Source organism: Sabethes cyaneus, chromosome 2, assembly GCF_943734655.1.
Source record: "Sabethes cyaneus chromosome 2, idSabCyanKW18_F2, whole genome shotgun sequence".
NCBI lineage: Eukaryota > Metazoa > Arthropoda > Insecta > Diptera > Culicidae > Sabethes > Sabethes cyaneus.
In genome coordinates, this window is record NC_071354.1 from 28930288 (window position 1) to 28949322 (window position 19035).

Here is a 19035-nt window from a genome sequence, read left to right on the forward strand (position 1 = left end):
AAATCGAACATACATAGCCCGCGAAAATCAAAATTCGCGATGCTTTTTGAACAAACCTCGTACGCGCTTAAGTGTCGGTGTTTTCACCCTTTCCCATCGTTTATGCTGAAGTTTTTGAAGCGTCTTCGTAGAATACGAAACCTGAAATTAAATAAAAAAGAAAACTTTCCAATTAAATTCTACTATGTATATCTATTCACGACAGATACGTATACGTACGTATAAGTATTTGAAATTTTTGAGTCCGCTACTAGTCCATTTTTAGTCCCCGGGGGTACTCAGTCTGCGACATTTGTCCCGTGTATGTAATGAATGAAATGAAATTTTCTAGCCCAAGTTTGGGGTTGGACATGCCAGTGGTGATGATTTTGACGTCGACGTAAAACAGGTGGCACCCAAATGGCAGTATAATAGAAAGTTCGTTGATAAATAGCAAAAACAAAAAGGATCCATGATTACTCCCCTGGGGGACGCGCGCCGGACACATTCGTAAACACTTCGAAGCGAGAAACTCAGATCTTAACGCAAAGCAATCGGTTTGTCAAATCGGATTTGAACTACAGTGATTGGATATGTAGAGTCCAAGCTTTTCAACTTTACTTAATAGATTTCCATACTCCACTCTATCAAATGCTGCCTTGAGGTCAGTGCAAATTGCATCAACTTGTCCTGCATTGTCCATTGTGTGAGCGGAATTCGGTCAAATTTGTTGCAACAGACCGCATAGAATAGAATGCATGCCGAGCAGTTAAAATTAATTTTTACATGAGTAGAAAAGCACCTTCTCTCGTTTGACTCAAACCTTCGCAGCTCAGGCTAATTTGATTCCCCAAATCGCAGCACATAATCGCTGAGTTTCAAGTTGGAGACACTAGCACCGAAAGAGTGCACGTACTCATGAACGCTGCTAATATCGTTACGATCATACCCACACTCACAACACGATGCAACGGTTTTAACCCATAACTGCTTTACAGTGTCAAATACGGGCGTTGGACAAATATATCGAGTTGAAACAGCAATCAGAGCACTCCTACTACGGGTTTTATACTATTCGAACGATCGGTGCGATGGACAGCAAAGTCATTGTCGATCGGCAAAGTCATTGTCTCAGCCAAAAAGAATGGATCTACTATCGTTCCTAGTCCTTGCACGTTTTGGTAGTAGAATCACATGGGGTGCTAATATTTCATGTTGCTAGTTGCAACAGCTCACTTACTCAAATCTGAAACAAAAGTACCCGGTGGATAGCTGCATGCGAGAGCAATGGGATCGGAGGCTCGTCGACGACATCCCTCGTCCCCACTACAGATACAGATATTGGTACGGACGGAAAAAACTTTAGGAAACGAAGATAAGCTATCAAAATTCATCTGAAGCAAGTTGAAAGCCCTCATCACCGGTACCGGGCATGTAACGGCTCTGGCGGTAAGAACTAATAATATGATCGACGAAACAGGCCGGGCGGGCTGAGAGTTTCCATCATATTTTCCGATGGAGAAGAAGAAATAGGATCGTTGGTCTGAAATTGGTAAGAACAAAATTCATGCTTGCCATGAGATGGATTCCGAAAGCTCTGTTTGCCACCTAATTTCCTAATTAAACAGTTCTTGATATTTATTTCATTATTACCTAATACAACAGGTTACGATTGAGCATAAAAACGATTGCGAGAAACAAATATACGCATATATGCAGATAGTATAAAATAGACGTCTCTAATTAAATTGTAAACCGTAAAGCCTCATTAGATTACAATATGTTTGCAGTACTTCTTCCCAGCCTTCGGGCTATACTTTTTACTAATCAAACTGTATTCTTTGTTAAGCTTTTCTGAATGAATGCAAGTGCACTCCATTTTGTTTGATTTTCAATTTACGTTCAGTGCTCTAATTCACACTAGCTGATTCACTAAATGTTGCATTCATTCCATTTCATTACGCCAGGTGCTTTTTTAAAGTACTTCCTATTAATTTTAGCAGAAAAAGGTTACCTTTTCCTTTCTCTTCCTTGACGCACTACACACTTAAAAAAAGTACCGAGTTCGGCAAAATTTCAACTGCCGAACGTTCGGCAAAAATGTCGATGGTGCAAATCGACGTTTACGGATCTTTAGTAACGTTTGGTAACATAAAAAATTTTGCCGAACGCTCGGCTTTTAAGATTTTGGCAAAATTTTGCCGAACTCGGTGCTTTTTTTTAAGTGTGTAGCTTGAAAAGTTAATTTTTACATTTAAAATATATTGTTTTATTGTATTACAATTGGTTCGGCCAGTTATTTCTTAATGGTAAGTTACAAAGCGTAATATTAGGTACATTCACGGCTCGTTTCAAATGCCTCACGTTGTTGGTGAAATATGTCAGTAAATGATTTCGATTGCAAAACAACCCGTTGTTATTAGTTTTATTTTTATTCTATACAATTAAGCACCGGTTGTTATGTTTTTATGATGCAGCCGTAAAAGCATTTTTTTTTCTCAAGGCTTGATGTGTTTTATATTACAACTATATAATCGCTCTCTTAGTGCGATAATTTGTTTTTCCGTTCACTTTGCAATAGGTAGGTATGACAAAGCAAAAGGAGCGTAAATTCCTGCACTAGATTACGTAAACTAATTCATTCGGTCGGACACAGTTTATTCAGAATCGGCAGTTTGAACCATTAATTTAATCGCACCTATTGCCTCAGCCGCAGAAATATGTTTCAAATGCATAAATGTCCTTTAAAATGGTATTATGATGTTGATGAAACATAAGAAAAAATCTACATCTGCGGATTTACAATTGAACTATTGTCAACTATTCGATTCTTCTATTGTTGTACAAATTGAAAAAAAAATGAATCAACATTTATAAGAGATCAAACCAAATAGGAAGTTAAGAAACTTCCTATTTGATCTGTCTTTTTTTACAAATCTCCTTCCTATTACGTTTATTCCAATTCATTTTCTCTCGGATCCTTCTAACATCGTTGTATGTTTTTATTTTGTTTCTTTTGTAAACGCAAACTGTTTAACATTGTTTTTTCTTTCCTACCGAAGCTACCTTTTCACTTTTTTTCCTCTTTTCGATTGTTCGAAGCGACTTCAACTCCTTCTCCGCGTTAGCAACACGATTATCTTATAATTACAACACAAGCCGATCCGACGGCGGCGTCGGCGACGGTGTGCGAAGATAACAATACAAAAAAAATCAGAGCTGCATAGACAATAGAAGTAATCTCGAGCGCATTCCTTTTCTTCTTTATCAAATAACCCCGTTTTGGGGTGAGGTGGGCCGGTGCGTGGGGGCCTACGGGGCGACGGTGGCAGCTCATCAACCGATTATGGCTCGCGGTGTTGTTGTTGTTGTTGTTGTTGTGTCGAGTTGCATGCTCCGATGGTTGGCCCCAATGAGGTAACCGTGGTGCAGCACCACTTCGCGGCCGGCATTGTAGGCCATTTCAAATTCGCGTTCAAATCCATACACAAAGCTGTTACCACCTGTCACTGAGCAGCCCCAGCTGCACCCGAGTCCTGTCCCGAGTAGCGTCAAACAGGGGGGCTCACCAATCACGCGTAAGAAACGGGGTCAATCCGGTCGACCGACCTGCAGTGTCATTTAACGATATTACATTTTTGTTTTGGTGTGCAATTTTATCGCGCTTTTTTATCGGAACGTTGCACGTTCCGATAGATAGCGGCCGATCAACAAATGTGTGCCGGCTTGTCAGCGGCTTGCTCATAACTTATAATGCTCAAGACGCTCGTTCGCATTTTCGGACGTGGACTGATTTTCGGAGTGCACGTGACAGTCGTTGGGCATTACGTCGACGACTTGTTAAACAACGTACACTAACTATATAGTATTAGACATGTGGAAAGGGAAACCGTTAATGCTTTGCTGTTGTTATTGCGTCGCGGTCTGTCGTGTAGACTATTAATGGAACAGTATCGTGGACTTCAAGGTCACCGTGCACTAATTTAACGGGTCATTGTTATTACCAGGCAGTCAATTTATCCCTTCAGAGCGACAAGTGGTAAGTGGTTAATTATGTCTACAATTGGGTAAAAGAGAAACGAGAGTATTTGAAATATAGACTAACTGGACCTTTCTCTGTCAAACGGAAGACACGGCTATGATCATTTTTTTTTTAAATTTTTGAGACCCTATGGGTATAGAGTTTTTACTCTTACTGTGCGAAAGTAAACTTGCAAACTCGTTACAGTATTTTTTCTGAGAGAAAAACACACAGGTTACTTGGTACATGCGAGAAACAATAAAGATTGAAGCAACCAATGATGCTGATGATGTTAAAAATTAGTGTGAACTTAACTTAAAAACTTTTCGGAAACCTTCTAGTAGTGTACAAACTCATACGCTCAAAAACTTCAGTAATACTCTAGTATTATACAAACATCCCTTTGTCAATTTATAGGTGAGAATATGCAAGAGTGTATTCTCTCCGCTTGTAGACCAAAAAGCAAAGCCTTGCACTTAAACGTGTTTTAAGACTTGGTCCTTCTTTATCGACACATTTCGCAGCCGGCTGTTAGTGTAACAATTTTTCTGTTTACTCTACCAACAACGATGCCTACTCTTACGCGAGCGAGTATGAAAAGCATAGCACCCAACGCTTACGCTACTAACACAAGCGTACGGCCAACTGCCTCGTTGCGCCTTTCTGTATAGCCCGCTCACGAGGCAAACAACTCGTGAGCAATCAGCTGTCAGCGTGAGGACTAGCGGCACATTGGGATCCAGATTTTGCATTTCTTTTTCACTTCTTCTTCATCTTACGCCTTCGATTCTACAAGCGACTGGGAGTGCGAGTATTTCGCGTGTGATCCGTCAGCTGCCCAAGTAACACAATTGGTTTTAAATAAGAATTGATAACAGATTTAAAACAAAACTAATTGCTGAGCTTTCGTTTTCACATACTCATTTGCAACCAATTTAGGACTGAAAAAGCGCAAGAAACGTAACATGTTTGTGAAATATATCAAAGCGACGGGACGGGATTTTTTTTGACATTTTCCTGAAGTTATGTATTTACAAGCAAAATATTGTCAGGGCTAAAATATAAGTCGGTAATTCATCAATTAATCAAAGCAAAACGTTCAAATAATCCAAACTAAGGTGCGATTTTAAATTTATCGTGGACTTTGCCATTCGACTTCCATAATTTTTTTTATTTGTTTTTTTTTTGTTTCGATTGTAATCATTTTAACCAGTTTTGGGTCATTCGTGACTTCTGCGGGGTTGGGATTTGAACACGGGTCCTCGGCGTGAGAGGCGTGAATGCTAACCACTACGCCGGGACTGATCCTAGCTTCCATAAAATTGATGCGGTCAAAAAATGCTTTGATAGGGAAAAACTAAGTAAAATTGAAATGAATATAATTTTTTGACGATCTCATAAAATGACCGAAACACAAATGGCCGAATCACGAATGGCCGAAACGACTGAAATAACAAATGACATAATATACCTAATGGCCGAATCACGAATGGCCGAATCACAAAAGGCCGAAACACGAATGGCCGAGCTTCATATTTTGCCGAAAATATTGACGGCCTTCAACCTGCACAAACATTGGGTACACGCTGTCCTTACTCGCTGCCGCTCTTTCGGATTTAACTAGCAGATAATCCCTACCAGTCAGTAAATCTAGGAAAATGCATGCACCTAAATAATAGTGACCAGCGCTTCCGACGGCGGGTCACCGGCGCACACTTGTGGCCTGCGGCCGTCTCGCCCTGAATAATCTAGGAAACATTTGCTACTGACACGGTAAATAGGTCTCGCATTTGCGCTTAGGGGAAGAAAGAACTTTCAATCAACTATACCCTATAGTAAATAGTTGTTTGTCTCTTTTGTTTTTTGTTTGATTGAAGTTAGTAGTTAACTGCTTGCCAATTCATGTTTTTATTGAATAGTTATTTAGTCATTCCGGAAAATTCGGCCGGTGACTGTTGTTGAAATTCGGTCATTTGGATTTCGGCTATTCGTGATTCGGCCACTTGTGTTTCGGCCATTCGGTACCAACCACAAAAATAATAATCTATTTCATCATATTTTTGCGCAGTCATCGGCCATATTTAAACAAGAATGCGTACAAAGGAGCACACCAATAGCCGAAAAATTCAAAACCAGTGAAAAGCTTTACTGTATGAAGTTTGTTTTGCATTAGCATTAATTCAAAGTTAATTTTTATTTGAAACAGAACTTAAATTGCGACCAAAAGATACTCGGAAAACACATAAATTGGAGCATTATAGCACAAAAAAAAATTGCGTGGTTGCGGAAATGTGTCTGTCTGTCTGTCTGTCTGTCTGTCTGTCTGTCTGTCTGTCTGTCTGTCTGTCTGTCTGTCTGTCTGTCTGTCTGTCTGTCTGTCTGTCTGTCTGTCTGTCTGTCTGTCTGTCTGTCTGTCTGTCTGTCTGTCTGTCTGTCTGTCTGTCTGTCTGTCTGTCTGTCTGTCTGTCTGTCTGTCTGTCTGTCTGTCTGTCTGTCTGTCTGTCTGTCTGTCTGTCTGTCTGTCTGTCTGTCTGTCTGTCTGTCTGTCTGTCTGTCTGTCTGTCTGTCTGTCTGTCTGTCTGTCTGTCTGTCTGTCTGTCTGTCTGTCTGTCTGTCTGTCTGTCTGTCTGTCTGTCTGTCTGTCTGTCTGTCTGTCTGTCTGTCTGTCTGTCTGTCTGTCTGTCTGTCTGTCTGTCTGTCTGTCTGTCTGTCTGTCTGTCTGTCTGTCTGTCTGTCTGTCTGTCTGTCTGTCTGTCTGTCTGTCTGTCTGTCTGTCTGTCTGTCTGTCTGTCTGTCTGTCTGTCTGTCTGTCTGTCTGTCTGTCTGTCTGTCTGTCTGTCTGTCTGTCTGTCTGTCTGTCTGTCTGTCTGTCTGTCTGTCTGTCTGTCTGTCTGTCTGTCTGTCTGTCTGTCTGTCTGTCTGTCTGTCTGTCTGTCTGTCTGTCTGTCTGTCTGTCTGTCTGTCTGTCTGTCTGTCTGTCTGTCTGTCTGTCTGTCTGTCTGTCTGTCTGTCTGTCTGTCTGTCTGTCTGTCTGTCTGTCTGTCTGTCTGTCTGTCTGTCTGTCTGTCTGTCTGTCTGTCTGTCTGTCTGTCTGTCTGTCTGTCTGTCTGTCTGTCTGTCTGTCTGTCTGTCTGTCTGTCTGTCTGTCTGTCTGTCTGTCTGTCTGTCTGTCTGTCTGTCTGTCTGTCTGTCTGTCTGTCTGTCTGTCTGTCTGTCTGTCTGTCTGTCTGTCTGTCTGTCTGTCTGTCTGTCTGTCTGTCTGTCTGTCTGTCTGTCTGTCTGTCTGTCTGTCTGTCTGTCTGTCTGTCTGTCTGTCTGTCTGTCTGTCTGTCTGTCTGTCTGTCTGTCTGTCTGTCTGTCTGTCTGTCTGTCTGTCTGTCTGTCTGTCTGTCTGTCTGTCTGTCTGTCTGTCTGTCTGTCTGTCTGTCTGTCTGTCTGTCTGTCTGTCTGTCTGTCTGTCTGTCTGTCTGTCTGTCTGTCTGTCTGTCTGTCTGTCTGTCTGTCTGTCTGTCTGTCTGTCTGTCTGTCTGTCTGTCTGTCTGTCTGTCTGTCTGTCTGTCTGTCTGTCTGTCTGTCTGTCTGTCTGTCTGTCTGTCTGTCTGTCTGTCTGTCTGTCTGTCTGTCTGTCTGTCTGTCTGTCTGTCTGTCTGTCTGTCTGTCTGTCTGTCTGTCTGTCTGTCTGTCTGTCTGTCTGTCTGTCTGTCTGTCTGTCTGTCTGTCTGTCTGTCTGTCTGTCTGTCTGTCTGTCTGTCTGTCTGTCTGTCTGTCTGTCTGTCTGTCTGTCTGTCTGTCTGTCTGTCTGTCTGTCTGTCTGTCTGTCTGTCTGTCTGTCTGTCTGTCTGTCTGTCTGTCTGTCTGTCTGTCTGTCTGTCTGTCTGTCTGTCTGTCTGTCTGTCTGTCTGTCTGTCTGTCTGTCTGTCTGTCTGTCTGTCTGTCTGTCTGTCTGTCTGTCTGTCTGTCTGTCTGTCTGTCTGTCTGTCTGTCTGTCTGTCTGTCTGTCTGTCTGTCTGTCTGTCTGTCTGTCTGTCTGTCTGTCTGTCTGTCTGTCTGTCTGTCTGTCTGTCTGTCTGTCTGTCTGTCTGTCTGTCTGTCTGTCTGTCTGTCTGTCTGTCTGTCTGTCTGTCTGTCTGTCTGTCTGTCTGTCTGTCTGTCTGTCTGTCTGTCTGTCTGTCTGTCTGTCTGTCTGTCTGTCTGTCTGTCTGTCTGTCTGTCTGTCTGTCTGTCTGTCTGTCTGTCTGTCTGTCTGTCTGTCTGTCTGTCTTATAAATGATCGTACCGAACCATATATTTCATCTAAGAATGATCGCACCAAATTATTTTAATTATAAATGATCGTACCGATCAATTCATGGTTATATCGAGCAATATGCTTTATTCAACAATGATCGTACCGAACCATTTAATTCATCTATGGTCATACCGAATCATACTTTTGGATACATGGCGAATCATCAAACAAAGCGAACATATATTTAATTACTCATAACTTTTATCGCTTAATTTGTATGTAATATAACTTAGTGAGCACGGTTACAGTTTTCTTTTAATTACACAATGAACGTATCGAATTATTTCTCCCATATTGTGTCGTACTGAAGTTTTTTTATCACATGACCAGCTTAACGCATGGATATTTGAATAAAATACTCTAAGCTTCAAGTTCACAGAAAACTCAAAAAAATGAAGGAAAATAGCACCTAAATTATAATCGGAATAAATCATCCAAAATTATCCCCTAGCCTGAACGCAGGTAATTCTGATCACTTCCTAATTACGATCACTCAACCAAAGTCTCAAGTAGCAAATTGGGTTTTATTACACTTTTCTGATGGCATTTAAGACCAAAATTGGTCACGAAAACCGCCATGAGTGTACAATAAAACTCACATTGTTGCTTGTGAGTAGCCAATTTTTAAAAGATTGAATTAAAATTCATCGTTCAAGGACAAGCTTTGATCATGAGAATTCCCATGAACTATGATTTTTGAATCAATTTTCTAAAAATCGACTACTTTAGTTGATTGATCGGAATTAGGAACTGATCGCAATTACCTACGTTTACGTCTACGTTCACAGCAGAGTTCAATTTGTAGCAGTACGAAGTTTACCTGCTAGTGTTATATAAAATAAATTTATGAATTAAAAGTTAGGGTATTTTAGTTTAAAAAAATTTGAAACATTCTTAAAGTAAATTTTGTTTTTGTTTTGTCACAACAGTTCGATTTTTTTTGGAATTTATAAGTTCTGGTAAGTCTTACTGGCTATATCTCAATTGTGGCAAATTCTTTATCTTTTCAAATTTCAAAATTTTACTCTGATCTCCCTTAAAATGTCGAAATTTCAAAACTTCTACTGATATTGTGGCAATTACAAATCAATTCAGTGCAGTTTTGCACCACACACTCACAACAAAATCAGGATGCGCACTCACGGGCTCAGCTCAGCTCAGTGATACCGTTTGACCGTTATGTGACGTACGTGCAGGCAATCAAACCGTTGTTTGTCTCGCACCGTCGCGTCGCGTCGCACCACACTGGACCGTACCGCCGCGCCGCCGCTGCGTCACCGTCGTGTCCGCGTTGCTGGCCGACCGGACTTTAAAACGCGGAAGAGTGGCGTGAAGGTCAGCAAATAAAGGCTGTATTAACATAAACCGCGCCATACACCGTACTTCACTTCCATGTGTGTCTATCTATGACGATTGGCCGGCTGGAAGGCTGGCTGGCTGGGCAGTGGACCACGGGTGTTGAGATAGTTGAGACTCTGACTACCTATCAATGGATTATAATATGCGGCGTTACTTACGTAAATGGGAATCTAAGCAGGGCTGCCCGAGTCCGGTGCCGACCAACTAAACTGAACGAGACATAGCTGGGTAGGTTGGTATGGACAATCTCGCACAGGTTGGTCGGTTACGTTACCGGACGACCGTATTCGTTCTGTCTGAGTTACAGAGAAGCGGTCCTCGACCGACCGACGGTCAGGAATATTATGCTCGAACAGCAGCTGCTTCAAGAAATTTTATCGCTTATTATCTTTTATGTCGAAGGCGTCGTTTTGTGCAATCCAACACTGCATTCGGGCTGGTACTTTTATTGTGGTTTAATGCTTCTGACGTAAGTCGGAGGGTTAATTCTCCCTATAAATATTAATTTTTATTATATCAATTTTCTTAACAATTTTATTTATGTACCTACTAGTTTTGCAATATGATTTGTTTGATCTGTCTGGCTTTTAACAGCACATTGAAAAAGTGGGCGGCCAATTTCCGTCAATTTCTGCGTACTGTACTTTAATTGCTAGTCGGTTTACAGGCGAATAATTTAAAGAGTGTTGGTCGCAAGCAGCCGATAATCAGTAAACACTAATAATAAAAACAGAAGTTTTTTTAAGAAATTTTACTTGACAGTAATTCTAGTCTATTATCTAGTATTTGCAAAAAACTCTTCCGTCTCAAAAGTTATCTGGCCAAATAGTTTACTTCAAAGACTCAACGTAACACAAGTCGTAAAACGCTAACGTTTTTTCTTCGTGATTTGTGGATAATCCGTGCCATGACGAAATTCGTTATGAAAACGGATCTATATGGCCGATTTTAATCTTAAATACCGGCCGGCGTGGTGAACACGGTTTTCCGCACCGAAAGACGCAAAAAGGCACGGGTGCACCCGACGGCGGAGGCGCTGATTAGGTTCTAAACGTGCGCACGGTCAGTCGGTGGACGGTTCTCTTTCCCAGAAATGGAATTTGATGCGATGTTCAAATTACTGTCTACGTTGAATATTCACAGACCTCTAAGACTTCACGACGAGGGGATGTAGATCATCAGAATTTATTACGAGCCTCGTTGGTGCTGTTGCTGCTGGAGCGGAAGAAATATGCGTTTTAATATTTCGGCGACGGTGGTCGAGTTGGCAAGTGCTCAAAATTAAACAAAAAATACAATGAAAGACAACGATAATATATGACTTTTGAGATAAGATAAAGACAGAACCGAGTGGAAATGGTGCTAAACAGTATGTACTACTAGTACTGCGGACCGTGCCAGCAGCAGAGCGAAATAAAATTTTAAGATTACGTTGGGATGAGTGATTGATCCCCAGCAGATTTGTTTTTGTTAATGGTAATGTTCCCTTACAAGAGTAGCTCCTGAAACGGAGCTGAGTTCCATTGTAAATTGCCGCTTTTTTGCCGCTAACTTCATAGCACTGGTTTGAAATAATATTGCAAAATTTCCCTATTTTTTTAATTTTATCCAAATCACATGATTCAAACTCAGTTCAGTTAGAGCAGTACCAACTATAGCTGCCAGAAAGTTCCTATTTAGAACAAAAATTACTCATAGAAACAGTAAATTTTTTGCTTGAAATCCGATTTCAAAGCATACAAAGCCACACTTATGTCCTCCAGAAAGTAACGTATTTAAAATATAAGATTAAGTTTCTAGAACGTGTCAAACCAATTGGAAACGGTTTTGGATAAAAAAGTTCAATTAACTGATTTTAAATAGGTGACGGCAGAAAGCCATTTATATCTCACAAACTATATGATGTAGATACTTTGTATTTTTGACATTGTTTGATAACATTTGCAGCTCAACAACTTTGCCGAAGTCACTTGGTTTTACTTGAATTTTAAAAAGGTTTTATTACGGTATTAATCATTACCTCTAGTTTTATTATGGCATTACGCAATTCCAAGAGGATACAAGTAAAACACACTTATAGCTAGCTATAAAACTGTTAATGAAGTTAATGTATTTTAACGAAGAGCGGTAAACCAGTTATTCTCTGCCTATAAAACAAACATGCGTAGCAACCAGAATGTATCACGATAACAAAATATTAGGACAAATGAATATCCATTCACACCAGCAAGCAGGACAACTTTTGATGAGAATATATTTTGATACACACTCGCTCTCACAAGCGCTTGTTGTTGGGGTGATGCAGGTATACAATGAAATATGTCTTTGTCGCCAGTCGGCTGGTTAAAGACAATACTTTATCAGCTACTTGAACAAAAGAGATTAGTGAATATGAATATATGATACTACCACTTGCCTTAGCAGAACATCCGTTAATAGCAATGAGCCTATCATGTCAATCAATGCCGCCCAGTTAGCTTCGAGGTACGATGCTGGTCTAACAAGCCAGTCGTCTTATGTTCGAATCTCAGCTAGGCGGTGCTTGCTAGTTAGAGTCAGTAGGATTGTTGCACTGGCCCCGTAATTTTCCTGTACTCTAACAGCCGGCTGCGAAGTCTGTCGATAAAGAAGGGTAATGTCTAAAGACGGTATAAACCCATGGCTTTGCTATCATGTCAATAAGAGTTGAACATATTCAACGATTGGTCATGCTTCCAAACTCTTGTATGAAAGGCCAAAAGGGAATTGGTCGATAAGCAACATCACTTACACGTACCAGAGATTTAGAGAATCTCCTTCCAAGGGCTAAGTCGCCTGAGTCAATCGTTGAATAAACCGTCTTAATGCAGAATGACTTCAGCAGGTGGGGAGAAGAGCCCACTCATTATCCACGATGTGTTGTTAATCGGGCCAAGATTAACCCTAGAAAGTTGACTGTTTCACTCTCTCTAGGCCCACCGCTTCAAACAAGTGCTCTGATGGTCCCTCTCTCTTCCCGATTCTAGTTTATTTATGAAATGTGGTATATATAGGTAAAAATAGAACAATCTCACCAGCAGTCCTTCGAATGGAATAGAGTTGCGTACTTTGAGTTTCCATAAGTGCTTCTAATAATTAAATTAATTTTTTTCTTCTGGTATCCATGTGCAGTATTAACACTCGTGTTGGCCAAAGTTTTCACTGTATAGCAGGAGGTGTTTCATAAGCTACAACGAAAAAAATAACTTATATTATGCTTACCGTTTAGCAAGGTCGTATGGCTCCGCCGTCTGCCCAAAACCGCGGTTTTAAGATCAGGCAGCCGGGAACCACCCAGTATCGCACCTCCTGGCTTGGCTACTCAATAGAGCATTACCGGGTATGGCCACCTGGAAGCGCTAGGTAGGGGCTTGGCTAGCTAGAGCTATATTTATTTATTTATTTCATTCTTTTCAAGAAGGGAAAAGCCCGCGGAAGTGGAACTTTGTTCGACGCTCCTTCTTCCGTAGGCACAAAACCTTCATTTTTGCACCAACAGTTTACACCAAATGATACAATTATAAGCAGTTACATAATGAGGACTTAAATTATAACACAAAGTTCCTTATTATCTATAAGTTGATGACTAACACTATACATTTTGCACGTGATTTACTTCAAAGCATGCAGAAAATTATTTTTAAGGACAGAACGGGACAAATGGAAATCAAACACATTAAAACAACGGTTGAAGACGCGAGACATACTCGAGAGAGGCTCGTTTTGGCCATAATTGGTGCGTGAAGCAGGAAGATTGAGAAAGGGGTGAGATCGTAGGGATCGCCGACGGGTATTGATGTTTAGTTGTTGGAGTATATCTGGGCTGTCAATTTGAGAGTTTAGAATATCAGAGATGAACAGAGCCCTAGCAATATCTCGTCGTATAGCTAAAGAGTCAAGCCCGATCAGATTACAGCGGTGTTCATAACTAGGAAGATTTGAAGGGTCGTTCCAAGGGAGAAGGCGTAAGGCGTATCGAACAAATTTTCGCTGGATAGACTCGATCCGTTGGATGCTGTTATGGTAGTACGGTGCCCATACAACTGCAGCGTATTCTACTATTGACCGCACTAAGGAACAATATAGTGTTTTTAAACATTGAATATTGTTAAAGCTCTTAGTAAATCTAAATAAAAAGCCTAGATTCTTCGAGGCTTTGGTAGAAATATAGGCCACATGTTCTTTAAAAGATAATTTTGAATCGAGCAGAATTCCCAAGTCTTTTACACATGTTTCCCTTTTCAAGGATGTTCCAGAGACTTTGTAATCATAGCAAACAATTGATTTCTTGCGTGTAAAAGAAATGCACGAACACTTAGAGGCATTCAGTACCATTCTATTCGTTGTGCACCAGTCGGCGAAATTATCCAGCTGCGCTTGCAGAAAATCAGTGTCTGTGTTATTTCTGATAACGGCAAAGAGTTTAAAATCATCGGCATACGATGATTTCATGCATTTCAAAGCAAAATTGATATATTTAACGCTCCTCATTTGCCTTCCCCATTTCATACCCCAACTTGAACAAAAGGGACAAACAGCAAAAACCTTAAGAAAAAGACAAGCTTATTTTGATCTAAAGTCTGGCGTACAAAAGTAACCAACGTTACCTTGGTAACGACCAAACCTGCCGCTGCTGACCCAGCTGTTCCCAGCAAACCACAAATCGTATAATAATGTGTGAAAATCATCTTAAATATCGCTAAACAAACTCGAAATCGTACATAAAGCTTAATAAAGCGCACCCTGGTTTAAATTTATTCGTACAAAATGATAGTAACTAATTCACATACGATTTTCTTTGCAGAATTGTATAGCATTATGGAACTAATCATGTTGAGTCGGATTTCATCGTATTCAAATACTTATGAATGTGAATTGTTTTCATATAATTTGCAGTACGTATATCGCCTCCAAAACAGTATGCATATGCAGGTTTCGTGCATCGAATGCGATTTTTCTAGATATATATCGGTACATATATCATATTTGTTACTTTGATATACGTACGAAAATGTTTGCTGGGTTGTCATGAAACATCTGTATCCACGATAAACAGCTACGATAAATTGTCTTTGTCCTAACTTCCATGCAATAGTGACAAACTTTTATCATACATTGTCGCAATATTTTGAAGTAGGGACAATATCTTTGTCTCTTGTGCGTTTTGTGCGAAAAATATTAGAGTACAACAATTTTTTTATGCGAGGCCATATTGCTAAATTCTAGTAATTTGTTTCAGCTCGCAAACAATAATTCATCAAAGCAAAGTGTTTTGAAGGCTGGCAAAGGGTGAACATGTGCATTCCATAACCTCTGTTCATTAACTCCTATTCCTACCTCCACGAGGTGCCGGCTGGGGTACGCAACTTCGGTTGTCGTATGCTAACAGGAAAGGGGGCACAGTGGCTCCCGCCCACATTAAGATGGCAGCCCCATCAGCGGGATAAGGACCTTAGGTTAACAGCCTACTGTACCAGAACACACAAAAAGTTAATGAAAATGAAAGAAGAAATCTCTCCGGATTATTGGCAACGACCTTTAGCATGAAAACACGGACACGAATCGGAACATGGAATATACTGACCCTTGCCCAGCAGGGCAAGCTGGCTCAACTTGCAAGGGAAGCTAGCCGCCTGAAGCTTGAAATCCTGGGGCTGAGCGAGGTCCGCTGGCCGGGTACTGGCGAACACAGGACATCATCCGGGCAAGTCTTGCTCTACTCTGGCATACGAGGTGAAAATGCTACTCGAGAAAGAGGAGTTGGATTCCTACTGAGCCCAGGGGCACGTGCGGTCCTGATGAAGTGGGAACCAATAAATGAGCGAATAATCGTTGCCAGATTTAGAACACGGGTTAGGAACCTTACGGCAATCCAGTGCTATGCGCCAACAGATGCTGCCGACCTGCAGGAGAAAGAGAGCTTTTACAGCCAGCTGAACACCGTGGTTGAGAAAATCCCGAAGGGGGACATCCAAATTCACATGGGCGACTTCAACGCGAAGATTGGCTCAAACAACGCGGACCTTGAACGCGTCATGGGACGCCATGGCCTAGGAGAGATGAGCGAAAACGGGGAGCTGTTTACAGAATTCTGTGGTAATAACGACATGGTCATTGGTGGATCGCTCTTCCCCCATAGACCAGTACATAAAGTCACGTGGGTTTCCCGCGTCGGCCGAACAGAAAACCAAATCGACCACAACTGCCAAATCAGCCGGAAATGGAGAAGGAGCCTTCTTGATGTACGCAACAAACGCAGCGCTGACATTGCATCCGACCATCATCTTGTTATCGCTGAGATACGTCTGCGCGTCGCACGTGTCCAACGACGGGAGGAGAAAGTTGGGTGCCGCTACGACGTCCGCCGATTGGAGAATCCTGAGGTGAAAAGGGCCTTTGTTGAACAACTTGAATCTCGAGCCTCGGAGTTGCCATCTGGTGGAACCGTCGAAGAGCAATGGACCGGCATCAAGAACGCCTTCATCACGACCAGTGATGAAACCCTCGGCAAAGCGCGCAGTGGGCGGAGGGAGTGGATTTCGGATGAAACTTGGAGGAAGATCGACGAGCGGAGAGAGGCGAAAGCCGGCATTGAGCGAGCGCGGACCAGATCGGCTAAGACAGCTGCCCGTCAACGATACGCCGAACTGGAGAGGGCTGTTAAACGTGCTTGTAGGCGGGACAAGAGAGCCTGGACTAACTCCCAAGCCGAACAAGGAGAAACCGCCGCCGCCAATGGTGATATCCGTTTGTTGTACGATATTTCTCGCCGCCTTTGTGGCGCCAGGATGAATACAAAGATGCCGCTAAAGGACAGAGCTGGTCAGCTATTGACTGACCGTACAGAACAGCTTAAGCGATGGACTGAACATTTGGAACAACTCTTCCGAGTTTCAAATGTCAGAGACCAACAAAACCAGCAGCGTACGACGCCTACAGTTCGTCGAATAAATCGCGTGAACTCGGAGGCGCCATCGCTGGATGAAATTGTCGCAGCCATCAAGAGTATGAAATCCAATAGAGCGCCAGGGATAGATCGTATTTCAGCCGAAATGCTCAAAGCTGACCCATCTTTGTTAGCCCAGATGATGCATCAGCTTTTCAGCAATATTTGGGAAACCGCAACTTTTCCGGTGGACTTGATGCAGGGCATATTGGTCAAAGTCCCTAAGAAAGGAGACCTAACGGAAAGCGGTAACTGGCGTGGCATCACGTTGCTCTGTATTACTCTCAAAGTACTCTGTAAGGTAATCCTCAACCGGATCCAGGAGAAGATCGACGCTACTCTCCGGCGGCAGCAAGCTGGATTCCGTGCTGGCCGATCATGTGTAGACCATATCACAACGCTCCGCATTATATTGGAGCAGATCAACGAATTCCAGGACTCTCTTCTGCTGGTGTTCGTTGACTTCGAAAAGGCGTTCGACCGACTCAATCACGAAAACATCTGGGGCGCACTTAGGCGTAGAGGAGTTCCAGATAAGCTAGTCCATCTCATCGAGGCTCAGTACGAGGCGTTCTCGTGCAAGGTTTTGCACGACGGCGTCTTGTCCGACCCCATAAGGGTTACTGCTGGCGTGAGACAGGGCTGCATTTTATCACCGCTTCTGTTTCTCATCGTTATGGATGAGATATTAGTTGGAGCAATTGACAGTAGACCAAATCGAGGATTGCCTTGGAATCCTCTAACGATGGAGCAGCTAAATGACCTCGACCTAGCCGACGACATTGTCTTGCTCGCACAACGCCGAAACGATATGCAGAGCAAGTTAGATGACCTCTCCGAGAGCTCCCAAGCAGCAGGTCTCACAGTCAATGTAGCGAAAACTAAGTCTATGGTAGTGAACACTGACAATGCCACCAACTTCACAGTAGCGGGACAACCAGTTGAGCAGGTAGCCGCCTTTCAATATCTTGGTAGCCAAACAACGCCCGATGGTGGTACCAAGACTGATATAGCCACACGGATCAGGAAGGCCAGGGGTGCCTTTGCAGGTCTGCGAAACATTTGGCGCTCAAACCAGATCACTCTACGTACGAAAACCCGAATCTTTAATTCAAACGTTAAATCCGTACTGCTGTATGCCTGCGAAACGTGGTGCGTCTCAGCGGAGACAACGCAAAAACTGCAGGTATTCATTAACCGGTGCCTGCGATATATTATTCGTGCCTGGTGGCCTGATAATTGGATATCCAATGAGGAACTCCATCGTCGGTGTCATCAACGGCCGATAGCCACAGAAATTCGTGAGCGTAGGTGGAAGTGGATCGGACACACCTTGAGGAAAGGAGCGAACGAAGTTTGCAGAGCAGCACTCGACTGGAATCCACAAGGACAGCGTAGAAGAGGCAGACCCAGAGGCTCATGGCGACGGAGCTTAGCCAACGACATCCGGGCTGTAGACGAGAACCTGTCCTGGCGACAGGTAAAAGCCATGGCGGGTAACCGTCATCAGTGGAGATCTCTGATTTCATCCCTTTGTTCTGCCGGACCGGCGGACATGGACACATAAGTAAAAAGTGTTTTGAAGAAAGAAAGTTATTATCAATCGGGTTTCCTGCCATAAGAAGCAACTAAAATGACTTTATTAGAAATTGGGATTGACTAACTGAATATATTTATTTTGTTAAAACGATGGTGCGTTGATTTTATTCACTTATCATACCAATATGCACGATAAAATTTAATGCGCATATGATGCAAACCAGTAGAGACTGCCAGAATTTATTAATTATTCTATAGGAGATTTCATTATGGTCACTATGAACCAAATCAAACAGGATGATCTGACAGTAAAACTTTTACTTTTCTGCTCACAGATGTATTTTCAAGCAAAGTTGGCGAACTGATTTAGCTTTTCCCTAGAGAAAGCTGTATGCTTTGTAGCTTTGTAGCGAAAAGTTGTAGCCTACACACCATCACGAACGATAACGGGCAGCGCTCCATCAACTTTGCAGCTTCCACTCGAAAAGATATCCACAAAGCCACCTAGAAAAAAGCGAAAGCTATGGGTATAAACGTCCTGTTGAAAACTTGACACTTCTCTATCGACAGACTTCGCAGCCGGCTATTAGAGTACATGACAATTACGGGGCAAGTGCAACGATCCTACTGACTCTATAGCAGCACCTCCCAGCCGAGATTCGAACATACGACGATTGGCTTGTTAGGCCAGCATCATACCCCAAAGCTAACTGGGCCACCTGAAGATCCTCTGATTAACGAACATTGAATCAATCCGTAAACCACCGGAAACAACGCGTATGCACTGGAAGAGGCTCTACTTTCCTCTGTACTCGACTCGACCCTCGAAGACAGATGGAGCTGGATGCGCTCGGCTGTCAATGAGACCGCAACAGCGATGCTAGA